Source organism: Pongo abelii, chromosome 5 (assembly GCF_028885655.2).
Source record: "Pongo abelii isolate AG06213 chromosome 5, NHGRI_mPonAbe1-v2.0_pri, whole genome shotgun sequence".
Taxonomy (NCBI): domain Eukaryota; kingdom Metazoa; phylum Chordata; class Mammalia; order Primates; family Hominidae; genus Pongo; species Pongo abelii.
The window spans coordinates 102,145,635-102,165,049 of NC_071990.2; the positions used below are offsets into that span (position 1 = coordinate 102,145,635).

The window sequence follows — 19,415 nt, forward strand, 5'->3', positions numbered from 1 at the left end:
TCTGTTTTCAAATGTGAAAAACATACCTTCTTTTCACATTTGAGGAAATGCAGGTTTAGAGAGGGAAGTGACTTGTCCACAAGTATAGTCATGTGCCTCGTAACAACAGTTTGGTCAATGACCTACCGCATATATAATAGTGGTACCATAAGATTATAATGTATCTGAACAATTACCTTTAGCCATTGTAACAATACAGGGCAACACTTACTAATGTGTTCCTGGTGATGCTGGTAAACAATCCTACTGCACTGCCAGTACTATAAAAGTCTAGCACATAAAATTATGTATAGTACATAATTCTTGATAATAATGATAAGTGACTATGTTATTGGTGTTTGTGTTTACTATGCTGTGCTTTTTATCATTGTTTTAGAGTGTACTCCTTCTACTTACAGAGAAAGTTAAGTGTAAAACAGCCTGAGGCAGGTCCTTCAAGAGGTATTCTAGGAGAAGGCAGTATTTTCATAGGAGCTCTATGTGTGTTACTGCCCCTGATGATCTTGAAGTGGGACAAGACATGGAGGAGAAAAACAGTGATATTGATTAGCCTGACCCAGTATATGTCCAGGTGAATGTGTGTGTTGCATCTTAGTTTTTAATAAAACGGTTTAAAAAGTTAAAAAATAAAAAGTAGAAAAGAGCTTATAGAATAAGAATATAAAGAAAATATTTTTGTACCTCTGTACAATGTGTTTGTATTTATAAGATATAAGGTATTTGTATACAATGTATATAAGGTATTTACAAGACCCAAAAAGTTTTAAAAATTAAAAGGACAAATTTAAGCTAAGGTTAATTTATTATTGAAGAAAAAAGTTATTATAAATTTAGTGTAGCTTAAGTGTCCAGTGTTTGTAAAGTTTACAGTAGTGTGTGGTAATGTCCTAGGCCTTCACATGCACTCACCAATTACTCACTGATTCATCCAAAGCAACTTTCACTCCTTCAAGCTTCGCTCATGGAAGCGCTGTATACAGGTGTACTGCATTTTATCTTTTATACCACATTTTTACTCTACCTTTCTGTGTTTAGATACACAAATGCTTATTATAATTGTGTTCCAATTACCTACAGTATTCAGTACAGTCACATGATATACAGGATTACAGTATAGGAGCACACCATATAGCTTAGGTGTGTAGTAGGTGATACCATCTAGGTCACTGTAAGTACACTCTATGATGTTTGCACAATGACAGACTCACATCACGGCAAATTTTTCTCAGGACATAATTCCATCATTAAGTGATACATGACTGTATATAGTTAGAGTTTGAACTTAGACCACTATGATTCCAAAGGCAGCAGTGTGTGTGTGTGTGTGTGTGTGTATTCACATGTAAATGTGCTCATGAACTGTTGGGTAGTTTACCAAATGTTGCTAGGTTTAAAATGTACAGAGCAGGATATTGATAAATTTTATACTCTGATTTCTCTAGAGTTCAGACCAAAAACAAGACAGAAATCAGTAAAATAAAGTACAAGTGAAAGCCAGAATAAGAACAATAAGTAACATAATATTGCAGAATTTAGAACAGGAAACTGAGAGAAAAAGTTTGATTCTACTTTAGTGCAAGAAACAGATTGAATACAACAGGAAAATAGCTAGCTTGCTAGACATAGATATAATATAAATATAGATATAGATAGATATAGATATAGATATAGATATAGATATTGTTACTGGTTCTTAGAATTATAGAATTTCCAGCACTAGATGCAACTTCACAAAACATTCCAACCAATCTTCCCATTTACAAGTAAAAAAAAGGAGGCCGGTAGAGGAGCAGTAGTTTGTCCAAGGTTAGAGGAATAGTTAATGTACCGATATTAACCAAAGACTTCTTTCCTGTTTAATGCTTCTGCACTGTATCATGGGGCCTCTTGTAAGCATAGATTAAAAAAAAAAAAAAAAGCAAGAGAGAAAATTAAAATATAAATAACTAAAAGAACAAAAGAAAAAAATATGATAAAGATGAGAGAAAGAGAATTAAAAACAAAAAAGTGGGTACACTTTACATACATTAAAACATTCAAGAAAAGCATGTTGAATGATTTAAGAGAACTGTGGTCAGATTTACATAAGTGTGATGAAGAAGAGAAGAATTGAAGAATATTCTATGAAATGAGTTCAGATATCATGAAAGAATCAGGAATTAGGAAAAGAATGCCAAATAGCATGTGGAAATCAAAGCAGGGATGAAGAAACAAAAGCTTGGAAAGAAAAGTTACATATATTTTGGTGGGTCTGAGAGCCATAGAGCTGAATTCAAGACATTTGAATATGTTCTCATCAACCTCTGACAATAGTATTCAATGATGTATGGAAAAGTGTCAAATGACTACAATATTGCAATCAGGTGCTAGTCATGTTTTCAAAAAGAATATGGGAAAAGAGAGGCCCTTGACATGGTTAAACAGTTTCAAGTTGCTGTTTTCACCCAGTAATCCTGCTGCAACTGTTCTCATGAATAGTTATTGGATGACACTTGCAGTGGTGTGCCATAAATCAGAAGGAAATGGCCAGTGAACTTGAAATTACAAAATATGCTATGGGGAAGGTAGGGAGAATAGTTTTTAGAGGGACAGTGTTTTTCTCTTCAGGAACATGCTGGGATATATAAGCACAATGCATCCAAATGAACCTAGGATGCCCATACTCAGTGGAGGTGGGAAAAGATAAAATGACAGATGGAATGAAACAACATATCTGTATTATGTAAGTTGTCCTGTGTTCTTCTTCTTAAGGAAATGTGACAAATCTATACCAAGTTAAGAATACAATTGGAGGCTTCCAAATTAAAAAGAAGTATATGGGCCTTGCTTGTTAAATGATATTGTCTGAGCCATAACAGGATGCTGGAAGACACAGGACAAATTATAGCAGTACGGATAGTATTAAAGATGAAAATTTGCGGAAGAGTAGGCAACAAATCTTTAAAAAGATATTTTTATAGTGTTTTGTAAGACTTGCAACCCTTATTCTCTGTAATGTGTTTTGTCATTGTAATGTGGTGTGATAAAACCTTAAACTATTGGTTTGTAGTATGCATAATTACAGATTTTTTTTAATTTGAAGAAAAACCTAAAAAGTATGCCATTAATGGCATGCACTTTATAACATGCCAAGTACTTTTCTCTGTAGTAAAACATGCTAATTTTAAAAGTCATAAAATTGGATTGATGGACTTGAAGCTAGACAGGGTACATTAAAAGATTTTATTTCTAAGGAAGGTAAATAAAACAAGGAAAATAAAAACATGAAAATAGTATATATCTCATATTTGCAATTATGATAAGAAAGTTATTGAAATATGTTTGTAATTGTATTGCATTTTCTGCCATTTCAATAAAAATTCTTTTTTTGGGGAATTAAAGCTTGTGTTTTGTTTTGTTAAAGTATAGTCTAATTAAGATTTTTTCCCATGTTCTAGGAATATTTAAATGTTTATCATGCAATTGTATAGGGAGTCATAATTTTAATATTCTAGTTCCTAGCTAACCACAAATTGTAGATAGTAGGATATTCCAAGGGGATTATTTTTAAAATATTATCTGCAGTGCCCACAATCTAAAACACTTTTATTCTTTGCTTTTCATTCACTCTCTACAAGATAAAAGTATTGTGAAGAACACTCAGCATCGTTCCTACTCCATCTTATCCTGTCGCCTGTTTTGCTAGGGCCAGAATCCTGGGCACTGAATTCTCTAGAGTCCCTTGCTCATATAGTTCTAGTTTCTACCAAGAGACACTTGATGACATTTGGAAGTTGTAAGGAAAGTGGGGAATGTTATTCCTCCTCCAGTAGTGGTAGATAGTTGTGTGGGCTCCAGAAAATATGACTTAACAACAACAACAACAAACCCCAATGTACCCTGTAAAATGCATTATTATTAAGTTTACAGCTTGGTGAATATTTACATATGCATGTATCTGTGTGACCAACACCCTGATAAAGACACAGAACATTTTCATCATCCCAGAGGTTTCCTTCATGTCAATTGTCAATCAATACCCACCTGAGGTAACCACAATTGTGATTTCTAACAGATTAGCTTTGCCTGCTTTTGGAATTCATGTAAATTGTCTCACACAGTTATGTATGGTTTTTGCATTGTTTGGCTTCTTTTACTCAGTATGTTGTCTGTAAGACTTATCCATGTTGCTGCATGTGGCAGTATTTCATTTTTTAGTTCTTGTGTAGTAGTCCATTATATGACCATGCCATACTTTATTATCTATTGCACTCTTAATGGACATTTGTATTGTTACAAGTTTTTGGCTCTTAAAAGTAAAGCTGATTCAAACATTTACATATATATGACTTTAATGGTCATATGTAAAGATGGGAAACTTGCATCAGCCTCCAAATGGGCCTCTTTAGAGAGTTCCCTCAGGAATTATCTCCTTGGTGTTGTTGGTAGCCATGGGCATTGCAATTGGTTTCCTGCAGTTCCTGACATGAGAAGATTTTCCTGAAATCTAATGACAAACTTAAGATGTAGAAGGAGCCTTCCCTGTTATTTTTCCCCCTTCTGACATATTTGCAAGCCTAGAATTCCCTTTATTCAATTCCATTCTGCTTGAAATAACTAAAATGATTTCTCTGGTACCAAAAGTGTGTCTAGGATATAGAATGTCAAAGACAAAGACCTGAAATTATCTTATCTATGGTTGCCAGAGAAGGTACAGAATTCCCAGTCACATTTGAATTTCAGATAAACAAAGAATTATGTTTTATTATATCTATGGTTCATGCAATATTTGTATTTCTATTTACTAAACTTGTGAACTCTATTCAGACATGGTTAAGACAAAGGCAGTGATATTGCAGATATCTGCCAGCTTTTGGAAGGCAGGGAAAATGCAGTCACAGTAATGCAGCCTGTGGTTGCCAGGAATAAAGCTACATGCAATGAAGGCAGGGCTTTGGGAGATCAAGTAATACTTTGCTAATTATGTCAAGTCTCAACTTTTTAATGTGATTGATATAATTTTGAATGATAATTTACCTCAGAGAACAATATTAAAAAGACAATTTAGGTTATTGTTTCTCTGTTTCATATGACAGTGAATACAATCTAAAATAAGTTGCCCAAAGATTAGGTTTAATCACATACTTAACTAAAAAGTGCTGGGGTCTATCTGACTTCCAGCCTAGCTATATTCAATATGCTACCCAGACCCTGGTCATTTCTTGTCTCGGCTTGCTTTATGTTTTTGTTTTTTATTTTTACTTAGCATAATTATTTTAAAATTTATCCAAGTTGTTTTGTGTATTAATAGTTAATTCTTATTTATTGGTGAATGTTATTTCATTGTATGGATACATCACAACATGTTTATCCACTTACCAGCTGGTTTATGCTTGGGTGGTACCCATTTTTGGTCTATTGCAAAAAAAGCTACTATAGGCTCTCATGTACAAGATTTTGTATAGATATATACTTTCATTTCTCTTAGGAAATTACATGTGTTATAGATATATTTTTAACTTCTTAATAAAGTTCCAAACTGTTTCCCAATATGGTTGTATTATTTCACATTTTCACCAGCAGTGTATGTGAGTTCTAGTTCCCCTGCCCCATCACTAACACTTGGTGTGGTAAATATTTTAATTTTACTCATTTTAGTAGGTATGTAGTATTATCTTATTGTAATTATCTTGATTATATTTTCTTATGACTATTTGCCATTAGTATATCCTCTTCCATTTTTGAAAAAATTGAGTTGTTTTCTTATTATTCAGTTTAAGATGTCTTTATATATTGTAAATACCAATCCTTTATCAGATATATGATTTTTAAATATTTTCTTTGGTCTGTGGTTTGTTTTTGAATTCTTATAATAGAGTCTCTCAAAAAGCAAATGTTTTTAATTTTGCAAAGGTCCATATATTTTTTGATGGATTATACTTTTGATGTTTTATCTTTTGTCTAATTTAAGGATACAAAAGTGTTTTGTTTTATTCTAGAGATTTATGTTTAATGTATTATATCTAGGTCTATAATCCACTTTAAGCTAACTTCTATATATGGTGCAAATTATAGAAAAAGCTCAGTTTTTTGCTTATGGATATTCAATAGTTTCAGCACCATTTGTTGAAAAGACTATCCTTTCTCTCAGGACATGCCTTTGAACCTTTGTTCAATACCAGTTATCTGTATATATGTTCGAGTCTATTTCTGAACTCTCTATTCTGTTCCATTCTTCTTTTTCTCTATCTTTATACCAAATCACACTGTTTTGATTATTGTAGATTTAAGTATTCAAATTAGGTAGTGTTAGTCATCCAATTTTTTTTTCTAAATCAAAGTTGTTTTGCTTATTGTACATCCTTTGTATTTCTTTATGATGTTAGATTTCAGAATTTAGCTTGCCAATTTTTAAAACAACGTCTACAAGAATTTTAATTTGCATGACATCAAATCCAAATTTAAATTGCCATCATAAAAATATTGGGTCTTATGAGCCATCAAACAGTGTATAATTCCATTTATTTTGGTCTGCTTTGATGTCTCTTAGCAGTGTATTTTAGTTTTCAGTGTATACGCCTTGCACATCTTTTGTTAGATGCATCCCTATTTATTTTACTTTTTGATGCTATTGTATTATTTTTCCATTTCAATTATTTTCTAAGTTCATCTCTTTTATTATGAACTATGAATTTTCAGTTTTAATAATGATAACATTATTTTTTCTTTTTGAGTTTTTGAATATACCTTGCATTCTTGGGATATATCCCACTTGGACAAAATGTAGTATTCATTTTCTGTATTGTTGAGTTTTGTTTGCTAAAATTTTATTAATAATTTTGCATTTGTATTTGGGAGGGGCATTATTTTCTAGTTTTATTTGCTTGTAATGTTTTTATTTTGCTTTCAGGTCAATGATGGCTTCATAGAAGAGTTGGTAAGTATTTTGTGCTCTTTGGTTTCCTGAAAAAAATAAACTAGGAAGCTACTTGAGATTGCAGTTTTCTCAGTGGAAAGATTTCTAACTACAAATTCAATTTCTTTAATAGATATGGGGCTATCCGGATTCTATTAGTGAGCTTTGGTAGTTTACATCTTTCAAAAAAATTTATCTATTTATTTAGATTGTCAGACTCATTGGCATAAAGTTATGCATAATGTTGCTTTAGTATCTTCTTAATATCCATAGATTCTGTAATGATGCATACCTTACCTCTCATTACTCATATTGGTAATTTGTATGTGTTTGTTTTTTAAAAATTGATCATTATGGATGATTAAATGTATTGATCTTCTCAAATAACCAGCTTTTGGTTTCATTGATTTCCTTTGTATTTTTCTTGTTTTCTATTTTACTGATTTTTTTCTTAAATTTTTATTTTATTTTATTCTTTCCTCTGCTCACTTTGGGTTTAATTTACTTGTATTTTTTAGTTTTATAAGGCAGAATCTACATTTATTTAAGATTTTCATCTAATATAGGCATCTAGTGCTACAGATTTTATACAAACTACTACTTTACCTTTATCCCACAAATTTTTATGTTGCTTCATTTTTACTCACTTCAAAATATTCATAATTTACCTTTTGAAACTTTGACCAATGAGTTCCTTCTATGTGTTACTTATATTTTTTTAATTAGGGGATATTCCAGAAATATTTCTGTTATTGGTTTCTAATTTATTTCCAAAGAGAACACAGTATGATTTGGATACTTGAAAATTGATTGAAATTTTGGTTTCCTTTTTTTTGCCCCAGAATAAGATCTATCTTGTTAAATGTTTCACATACACTTGAAAGTATTTGTAGTATTCTGTTGTTGCATGGAGTCTTCACTGAACACCTATTAAGTTACATAGGTTAGTAGTGTTGTTTATGTCTACTTATAATACTTCTTTCTACTTGTCCTCTTAGATAGAGAGAGGGGTGTTAAAATCTCTGATGATAGTTATGTGTTTGTCAATTCCTTCATGCAGTTCTATTAGTTATTGGTTAATATATTTTAAAGCTGTTATTAGGTGGAATTGTTATGCCTTATTGAGGAATTGACCTTTTTATCATCACAAAATAACTTTATCCGAGGTAATATTCTTTGCTTTGATATTGACTAATTAATATAACCACTCCAGCGTTTCCATAATTAGCATTAGCATAGTATAACTTTCCTCAATTCTTTTGCTTTTAGCATATATTTTTCTATATTTAAAAGCCATTTTTTTTTTGCATCGGTAGGTAGCATACAGTTGATTCGATTCTCACTTTTTTTATTATTATTATTATACTTTAAGTTTTAGGATACATGTGCACAACGTGCCGGTTTGTTACATATGTATACATGTGCCATGTTGGTGTGCTGCACCCATTAACTTGTCATTTAGCATTAGGTATATCTCCGAATGCTATCCCTCCCCCCTCCCCCCACCCCACAACAGGCCCCAGTGTGTGATGTTCCCCTTCCTGTGTCCATGTGTTCTCATTGTTCAATTCCCACCTATGAGTGAGAACATGCAGTGTTTGGTTTTTTGTCCTTGGGATAGTTGGGTGAGAATGATGGTTTCCAGCTTCATCCATGTCCCTACAAAGGACATGAACTCATCAGTTTTTATGACTGCATAGTATTCCATGGTGTATATGTGCCACATTTTCTTAATCCAGTCTGTCATTGTTGGACATTTGGGTTGGTTCCAAGTCTTTGCTATTGTGAATAGTGCTGCAATAAACATATGTGTACATGTTTCTTTATAGCAGCATGATTTATAATCCTTTGGGCATATACCCAGTAATGGGATGGCTGGGTCAAATGGTATTTCTAGTTCTAGATCGCCACACCTACTTCCACAATGGTTGAACTAGTTTAAAGTCCCACCAACAGTGTAAAATTGTTCCTATTTCTCCACATCCTCTCCAGCACCTGTTGTTTCCTGACTTTTTAATGATCGCCATTCTAACTGGTGTGAGATGGTATCTCATTGTGGTTTTGATTTGCATTTCTCTCATGGCCAGTGATGGTGAGCATTTTTTCATGTGTTTTTTGGCTGCATAAATGTCTTCTTTGGAGAAGTGTCTGTTCATATCCTTTGCCAACTTTTTGATGCGGTTGTTTATTTCTTGTAAATTTGTTTGAGTTCATTGTAGATTCTGGACATTAACCCTTTGTCAGTTGAGTAGACTGCAAAAATTTTCTCTCATTCTTTAGGTTGCGTGTTCACTCTGATGGTAGTTTTTTTTTGCTGTGCAGAAGCTCTTTAGTTTAATTAGATCCCGTTTGTCAATTTTGGCTTTTATTGCCATTGCTTTTGGTGTTTCAGACATGAAGTCCTTGCCGATGCCTATGTCCTGAATGGTATTACCTAGGTTTTCTTCTAGGGTTTTTATGGTTTTAGGTCTGACATTTAAGTCTTTAATCCATCTTGAATTAATTTTTACATAAAGTATAAGGAAGGGATCCAGTTTCAGCTTTCTACATATGGCTAGCCAGTTTTCCCAGCACCATTTATTAAATAGGGAATCCTTTCCCCATTGCTTGTTTTTTTTTGTTTGTTTTTTGTTTTTTGTTTCTTTTTTTATTTATTTTTTTATTATTATTGTACTTTAGGTTTTATGGTACATGTGCGCAATGTGCAGGTTAGTTACATACATATACATGTGCCATGCTGGTGCGCTGCACCCACTAACTCATCATCTAGCATTAGGTATATCTCCCAATGCTATCCCTCCCCCCTCCCCCCACCCCCAACAGTCCCCAAAGTGTGATGTTCCCCTTCCTGTGTCCATGTGTTCTCATTATTCAATTCCCACCTATGAGTGAGAATATGCGGTGTTTGGTTTTTTGTTCTTGCGATAGTTTACTGAGAATGATGATTTCCAGTTTCATCCATGTCCCTACAAAGGACATGAACTCATCATTTTTTATGGCTGCATAGTATTCCATGGTGTATATGTGCCACATTTTCTTAATCCAGTCTATCACCCCACTGTCAACATTAGACAGATCAACGAGACAGAAAGTCAACAAGGATACCCAGGAATTGAACTCAGCTCTGCAACAAGCGGACCTAATAGACATCTACAGAACTCTCCACCCCAAATCAACAGAATATACATTTTTTCAGCACGACACCACACCTATTCCAAAATTGACCACATAGTTGGAAGTAAAGCTCTCCTCAGTAAATGTAAAAGAACAGAAATTATAACAAACTATCTCTCAGATCACAGTGCAATCAAGCTAGAACTCAGGATTAAGAATCTCACTCAAAACCGCTCAACTACGTGGAAACTGAACAACCTGCTCCTGAATGACTACTGGGTACATAACGAAATGAAGGCAGAAATAAAGATGTTCTTTGAAACTAATGAGAACCAAGACACAACATACCAGAATCTCTGGGATGCATTCAAAGCAGTGTGTACAGGGAAATTTATAGCACTAAATGCCCATAAGAGAAAGCAGGAAAGATCCAAAGTTGACACCCTAACATCACAATTAAAAGAACTAGAAGAGCAAGAGCAAACACATTCAAAAGCTAGCAGAAGGCAAGAAATAACTAAAATCAGAGCAGTACTGAAGGAAATAGAGACCCAAAAAACCCTTCAAAAAATAAATGAATCCAGGAGCTGGTTTTTTGAAAGGATCAACAAAATCGATAGACCGCTAGCAAGATTAATAAAGAAAAAAAGAGAGAAGAATCAAATAGATGCAATAAAAAATGACAAAGGGGATATCACCACCGATCCCACAGAAATACAAACTACCATCAGAGAATACTACAAACACCTCTACGCAAATAAACTAGAAAATCTAGAAGAAATGGATAAATTCCTCAACACATACACCCTCCCAAGACTAAACCAGGAAGAAGTTGAATCTCTGAATAGACCAATAACAGTAGCTGGAATTATGGCAATAATCAATAGCTTACCAACCAAAAAAAGTCCAGGACCAGATGGGTTCACAGCCGAATTCTACCAGAGGTAGAAGGAGGAACTGGTACCATTCCTTCTGAAACTATTCCAATCAATAGAAAAAGAGGGAATCCTCCCTAACTCATTTTATGAGGCCAGCATCATCCTGATACCAAAGCTGGGCAGAGACACAACCAAAAAAGAGAATTTTAGACCAATATCCTTGATGAACATTGATGCAAAAATCCTCAATAAAATACTGGCAAACAGAATCCAGCAACACATCAAAAAGCTTATCCACCATGATCAAGTGGGCTTCATCCCTGGGATGCAAGGCTGGTTCAATATGCTCAAATCAATAAATGTAATCCAGCATATAAACAGAACCAAAGACAAAAACCACATGATTATCTCAATAGATGCAGAAAAGGCCTTTGACAAAATTCAACAACTCTTCATGCTAAAAACTATCAATAAATTAGGTATTGATGGGACATATCTCAAAATAATAAGAGCTATCTATGACAAACCCACAGCCAATATCATACTGAATGGGCAAAAACTGGAAGCATTCCCTTTGAAAACTGGCACAAGACAGGGATGCCCTCTCTCACCACTCTTATTCAACATAGCATTGGAAGTTCTGGCCAGGGCAATTAGGCAGGAGAAGGAAATAAAGGGTATTCAATTAGGAAAAGAGGAAGTCAAATTGTCACTGTTTGCAGACGACATGATTATATATCTAGAAAACCCCATTGTCTCAGCCCAAAATCTCCTTAAGCTGATAAGCAACTTCAGCAAAGTCTCAGGATACAAAATCAATGTACAAAAATCACAAGCATTCTTATACAGCAATAACAGACAAACAGAGAGCCAAATCATGAGTGAACTCCCATTCACAATTGCTTCAAACAGAATAAAATACCTACGAATCCAACTTGCAAGGGATGTGAAGGACCTCTTCAAGGAGAACTACAAACCACTGCTCAAGGAAATAAAAGAGGATACAAACAAATGGAAGAACATTCCATGCTCATGGGTAGGAAGAATCAATATCATGAAAATGGCCATCCTTCCCAAGGTAATTTACAGATTCTATGCCATCCCCATCAAGCTACCAATGACTTTCTTCACAGAATTGGAAAAAACTACTTTAAAGTTCATATGGAACCAAAAAAGAGCCTACATCGCCAAGTCAATCCTAAGCCAAAAGAACAAAGCTGGAGGCATCATGCTACCTGACTTCAAACTATACTACAAGGCTACAGTAACCAAAACAGCATGGTACTGGTACCAAAACAGAGATATAGATCAATGGAACAGAACAGAGCCCTCAGAAATAACGTCACATATCTACAACTATCTGATCTTTGACAAACCTGAGAAAAACAAGCAATGGGGAAAGGATTCCCTATTTAATAAATGGTGCTGGGAAAACTGGCTAGCCATATGGAGAAAGCTGAAACTGGATCCCTTCTTACACCTTATACAAAAATCAATTCAAGATGGATTAAAGACTTAAACGTTAGACCTAAAACCATAAAAACCCTAGAAGAAAACCTAGGCATTACCATTCAGGACATAGGCATGGGCAAGGACTTCATGTCTAAAACACCAAAAGCAATGGCAACAAAAGCCAAAATTGACAAATGGGATCTAATTAAGCTCAAGAGCTTCTGCACAGCAAAAGAAACTACCATCAGAGTGAACAGGCAACCTACAAAATGGGAGAAAATTTTTGCAACCTACTCATCTGACAAAGGGCTAATATCCAGAATCTACAATGAACTCCAACAAATTTACAAGAAAAAAACAAACAACCCCATCAAAAAGTGGGTGAAGGACATGAACAGACACTTCTCCAAAGAAGACATTTATGCAGCCAAAAAACACATGAAAAAATGCTCACCATCACTGGCCATGAGAGAAATGCAAATCAAAACCACAATGAGATACCATCTCACACCAGTTAGAATGGCAATCATTAAAAAGTCAGGAAACAACAGGTGCTGGAGAGGATGTGGAGAAATAGGAACACTTTTACACTGTTGGTGGGACTGTAAACTAGTTGAACCCTTGTGGAAGTCAGTATGGCGATTCCTCAGGGATCTAGAGCTAGAAATTCCATTTGACCCAGCCATCCCATTACTGGGTATATACCCAAAGGACTATAAATCATGCTGCTATAAAGACACATGCACACGTATGTTTATTGCGGCATTATTCACAATAGCAAAGACTTGGAACCAACCCAAATGTCCAACAATGATAGACTGGATTAAGAAAATGTGGCCCATTGCTTGTTTTTGTCAGGTTTGTCAAAGATCAGATAGTTGTAGATATGCAGCATTATTTCTGAGGGCTCTGTTCTGTTCCATCAGTCAATATGTCTGTTTTGGTACCAGTACCATGCTGTTTTGGTTACTGTAGGCTTGTAGTATAGTTTGAAGTCAGTTAGCGTGATGCCTCCAGCTTTGTTCTTTTGACTTAGGATTGACTTGGCAATGCAGGCTCTTTTTTGGTTCCATATGAACTTTAAAGTAGTTTTTTCCAATTCTGTGAAGAAAGTCATCGGTAGATTGATGGGGATGGCATTCAATCTATAAATTACCTTGGGCAGTATGGCCATTTTCATGATATTGATTCTTCCTATCCATGAGCATGGAATGTTCTTCCATTTGTTTGTGTCCTCTTTTATTTCATTGAGCAGTGGTTTGTAGTTCTCTTTGAAGAGGTCCTTCACATCTCTTGTAAGTTGGATTCCTAGATATTTTATTCTGTTTGAAGCAATTGTGAATGGGAGTTCACTCATGATTTGGCTCTCTGTTTGTCTGTTATTGGTGTATAAGAATGCTTGTGATTTTTGCACATGATTTTGTATCCTGAGACTTTGCTGAAGTTGCTTATCAGTTTAAGGAGATTTGGGGCTGAGACGATGGGGTTTTCTAGATATACAATCATGTCATCTGCAAACAGGGACAATTTGACTTCCTCTTTTCCTAATTGAATGCCCTTGATTTCCTTCTCTTGCCTAATTGCCCTGGCCAGAACTTCCAACACTATGTTGAATAAGAGTGGTGAGAGAGGGCATCCCTGTCTTGTGCCAGTTTTCAAAGGGAATGCTTCCAGTTTTTGTTCATTCAGTATGATATTGGCTGTGGGTTTGTCATAGATAGCTTTTATTATTTTGAAATACGTCCCATCAATACCTGATTTATTGATAGTTTTTAGCATGAAGGGTTGTTGAATTTTGTCAAAGGCCTTTTCTGCATCTATTGAGATAATCATGTGGTTTTTGTCTTTGGTTCTGTTTATATGCTGGATTACGTTTATTGATTTTTGTATGTTGAACCAGCCTTGCATCCCAGGGATGAAGCCCACTTGATCATGGTGGATAAGCTTTTTGATGTGTTGCTGGATTCTGTTTGCCAGTATTTTATTGAGGATTTTTGCATCAATGTTCATCAAGGATATTGGTCTAAAATTCTCTTTTTTTGTTTTGTCTCTGCCAGGCTTGGTATCAGGATGATGCTGGCCTCATAAAATGAGTTAGGGAGGATGCCCTCTTTTTCTATTGATTGGAATAGTTTCAGAAGGAATGGTACCAGCTCTTCCTTGTACCTCTGGTAGAATTCGGCTGTGAATCCATCTGGTTCTGGACTTTTTTTGGTTGTTAAGCTATTAATTATTGCCTTAATTTCAGAGCCTGTTACTGGTGTATTCACAGATTCAACTTCTTCCTGGTTTAGTCTTGGGAGGGTGTATGTGTGGAGGAATTTATCCATTTCTTCTAGATTTTCTAGTTTATTTGCATAGAGGTGTTTATAATATTCTCTGATGGTAGTTTGTATTTCTGTGGGATCGGTGTTGATATCCCCTTTGTCATTTTTTATTGCATCTATTTGATTCTTCTCTATTTTCTTCTTTATTAGTCTTGCTAGATTCTCACTTTTTATTTAATCTGAAAATCTCTGTATTTTCACCACATTCATTCATGTTATTGCAAATGACAGAATTACCTTTGTTTTGTTTTGTTTTGCTTTTTTTATTTTTTGTTTATGAGATGGAGTCTCTCTATGTCACCAGGCTGGAGTGCAGTGGTGTGATCTCAGCTCACTGCAACCTCCATATCCCGAGTTCAAGCTATTCTCCTGCCTCAGCCTCCTGAGTAGCTGAGACTGCAGGCACCCGCCACCATGCCTGGCTAATTTTTGTATTTTTAGTAGAGATGGGGTTTCACCACGTTGGCCGGGATGGTCTCGATCGCTTGACTTTGTGATCTGCCCTCCTTGGCCTCCCAAAATGCTGGGATTACAGGTGTGAGCCACTGCGCCCGGCCCAGAATTTCCTTTTTAAAAAGGCTGAATAGTATCCCAGTTTCTATGTACAGCATACTGTCTTTATTAATCTGTTGATGTATAAGTAGGTTGACTGGCTATTATGAATAATGCTGCTATGAACATGGGAGTGCAGATATCTGACATACTGATTTTATTATTTTTGGATATGTACATAGCAGTGGTATTGCTGGATCAATTCTGTTTTTAATTTTTTGAGGAACTTTCATACTGTTTTTCAAAATAACATACTAATTTACATTCCCACCAACAGTATGGAAGTATTATAAATCCTAGAAATAAAAAATATAGTAACTGAAAAACTCATTAGAAAGATTCAATAGCAGTCTTGATCAAACAGAGAAAAGAATGGGCAAGTTTGAAGACAGAACATTAAAAAAACACCCCATTAGAGGCACAAAAAGAATTAAAAAAAAGATTAAAGAAGGCCTATGAGGACTATGGACCACCATCAAGTGAACTAATCTCTGCATGATTGGACTTCCCAAAGGAGACAAGAGAGACATTTAAGCAAATAAAGGCTGAAAATTTCCCAAGTCTGGAGAAAGATGACAGCATCCAGGTACAGGAAGCTCAGAGGTTACCAATCAAATTCAACTTAAAGAGGAATTCCTCAAGGCACATCATAATCACTTTAGTAAAACTTGAAACAAAGAAAGACTATTCAAGGAGCAATAGAAAAAGAACATATTACATTCAATGGCATGCCAATACAGCTTTCAGTGGATTTCTCAGTAGAAACTCTGCAGCCCAAGAGAGAGTAGGATGCTATAATCAAAGCATTTAAGAAACGTAACTGACAACCAAGAATACTGTCTGTATCCAGGAAAGGTATCCTTAAACATAAAAAAAAGATAAAGACTTTCCCAGGCAAACAAAAGCTGAGAAAATTAATCAACACCAGACCTATCTTAAAGGAAATGCTAAAAGGAGTTCTGTGAAAGAAATGGATATTAACCTGTAATAAGTAAACATTTAAAAGTATAAAACTTACTGGCAAAAGTAAGAAAACTGACAAAATTAGAATACTGATATCTTCTTTTGAGAAATGTATATTTAAGTTCTTGTCCATTTTTTAATCAGCTTATTGTTTTCTTACTATTGAGTTGTTTGAGCTCTTTATACATATTGCATATGTATTAAGAATGTATCAGTTGTATATGTATCAGATGTATGTGTCAAAAGGTGAAATTATGACAAATTTAGCTTGAAGATCTAATTGGTTTCTATCTCCAATTCTAAAATCAGGCAACACCTCATTCTACACAAAAGAATGAGTGTTTTCATTAACTGAGCAGGGTAGGTTGGTTTTCTAGGCAAAAGAAAAGGCTGAAAAAAGCAGAAACAGAGGACAAAAGTTGATTTGTCATTTCAAAGTTACTTTCCTTATAGGATTAAAATTAAGGGGACTTATTACACTGATTTAGGCTAATTGGAATCACTTGTTTTTTAAAGAAAACTATCCCATTTTAAAGTTTAGTTTGATTACATAAAACTTAGTATAAATGAATCTATTCTGGCTTGATCTGCAACCCCAAAAGACTCCAAAAGTCACAGAAATCTTCAGCATAAAAGAAAAGCTGGAGGCAGCATACTACCTGACTTCAAACTATATTATAAAGCTATAGTAATCAAAACAGCATGCTACTGGCATAAAAACAAACCCAGAGACCAATGGAACAAAATAGAGAGCCTGGAAATTAATCCATGCATTATGGTCAATTGATTTTTGACAAAGGTGCCAAACACATACAACAGGAGAAGAACAGTCATTTTTAAAATAGTGTTGGAACAACTGGATATTCATATGCAAAATAGTGAAATTAGACTCTGGTCTCACATCATATATAAAAATGAACTCTAAATGGATTAAATAGTTAAAGCAAAACCTGAAACTGTAAAACTACTAGTAGAAAATATGGAGAAAAAGCTCCATGACATTGGTCTTGGAAATGAGTTTTTGGATATCACCCCAAAAGCAGAGACAATAAAAGCAAAAATACACAAATGAGATCACCACCAACTAAGAAGCTTCTGCACCACCAAGAAAACAATCAACAGAGTGAGAAGACAACCTGTAGAATGAGTGAAAATATTTGAACATCACTTGTGAAACAAAGCTTCTGGGAGATTGAGCTAGCTTTCTGCATTAGATCCCAGCAGATCAGACCAAACCAGAATGAAATTACTTGTGCAAAGTGTTCCATTATCCAACTAAACTTTAAAGTGGTCCAATTTTTCCATAAAAGAAGAGATTCTGCTAAACCTGTTTTAGTGTAATAAAGAAGTCCCTTCTCTTTTAACCATGTAAGGAAAATAACATTACCTTGTTTATGCTGGATGTTTTGTATTACTATTAATATTTTTGAGCTTTGTTCCATAATGTTGTTAAGTTTTTGGGAAATAATTTCATTTTTTAGTCTTGCTTTTAAGATTTGTTATGTAAGGACATAATAATGTTTTGTCTAGAGCAAATTACTTCACTCTGAGGGAATACTCTTCTAGTAACTCCACCCAAAACATGTGAATTATAGGAATTTCCAAACTGGCTTAGGGGAGCATTCACTAATTCTGACCCTGACTGAGGTACCACTTCCTTTATTTCTTTCAGATGGTTCTTCCCTAGACTCAAGAGTTTCCTAGCGTGTATACACCAATCAGTACTTTGCTGAATACTTGAGGAAAACCCTCTTCAGCACTCTGGGGTTCTTTTTCTTTGCAGCTACACCATCTCTGTTTCTCTTCCCTGAGAACTCTAACTGCCTTTGTCTCCATGGGCTCTGAGCTTCCTCTCTTTGATTATGGACTCTTCCAGCCCATGCCCATGTTCCTCTCCTTAGGTCACAGCCTGGAAACTTACTCAAGGCAGTGGTTTGGGGACAATAGTAGGGATTACCTCATTTTTTTTTCTGTCTCTTAGGAATCACTGTATTTCATATCTGTTTTTAGATATCACTTGTCTGATATCTGTTTTTTCATTATTTCAAGTGACTGAGTAAATCTGGTCTCTATATTTTCACTTAGGCCAGAAGTGAAATCTGTGACCAGTTTTTTTTTGTTGTTTTTTTGTTTTGTTTTGTTTTGTTTTTTAATAGAGTTTTGCTCTTGTTGCCCAGGCTGGAGTGCAATGGCACAATCTTGGCTCACTGCAACCTCTGCCTCTCCAGCTCAAGCGATTCTCCTGCCTCAGCCTCCCAAGTTGCTGGGATTACAGGTGCCTGCCACCACACCCAGCTAATTTTTTGTACTTCGAGATGGGGTTTCACCATGTTGGCCAGGCTGGTCTTGAACTCCTGACTTCAGATGATCCACCCACCTTGGCCTCCCAAAGTGCTGGCATTACAGGTGTGAGCCACTGCACTCAGCCATCTATGACCAGTTTTTGACAAAGTATATTTAACTCATTGAAGGAGGCTTGGAGTCTCCAATGTCAACACTGAATGAATGCTTACTTTTAAATTTTAAGTGAATTTAGGCCAGGCACGGTGCCTCACACCTGTAATCCCAGCACTTTGGGAGGCCAAGGTGAGTTGATCACTTGAAGGGGGGAGTTTGAGAGCAGCCTGGACAACATGGTGAAACCCCATGTCTACTAAAAATACAAAAATTATCTGGGTGTGGTGGGGGGAGGGTACCTGTAATCCTAGCTACTTGGAAGGCTGATGGAGAAGAATTACTTAAATCCCAGAGGGTGGAGGTTTCAGCGAGCCAAGATTGCACCACTCCAGTCCAGTGTGGGTGACCAAGCAAGACTCCATCTCAAAAAAAAAAAGTGCGTAGCCACCCATCAATATTTTAATAGCCTGCCATTTTATAACATGCTAAGTGATGGGTTCGTGTCACAAATCAATATATTCATTTTGAGGTTATATGTTAGTTTCTGAGCAGCAGCTACTCACTTAAGTGACACTATGATGGGATAAAGTGAATAAGAAAAGTTTGTAAAAATATCTTGAAAAAATCAAATCACATCATGTAGCCATCTAAGAGAAACTGAAACACAAAAATGCTAATTGTTTCACCAACTGTCATTCTGACTGATTGTTTTTATAAATGTAGACAGGGAGAGTCCTATAATTAAGAACTCTTCTTGGACTTTTTGACAAAAGTTTTATGTAGTTTTAAAATGTGTGTAGAGGCATATCAACACTATCCAATCATGATGAGAAATAA

The 19,415-nt window shown here is 35.2% G+C and overlaps 1 protein-coding gene across 5 annotated transcripts in view; it reads left to right on the forward strand.

The window, feature by feature from the left end:
• The window catches only part of GRIK2 (glutamate ionotropic receptor kainate type subunit 2), a 1,201,011-nt gene that overhangs the window by 357,848 nt on the left and 823,748 nt on the right, over positions 1 to 19,415 (forward strand). For all 5 annotated transcript variants that reach the window (XM_054557912.2, XM_063724917.1, XM_063724918.1 and 2 more), the window contains exon 6: positions 6,890 to 6,916. The gene's annotated coding sequence lies outside the window, so the exon portion shown is untranslated. The remainder of the gene's footprint in view (positions 1 to 6,889; positions 6,917 to 19,415) is intronic.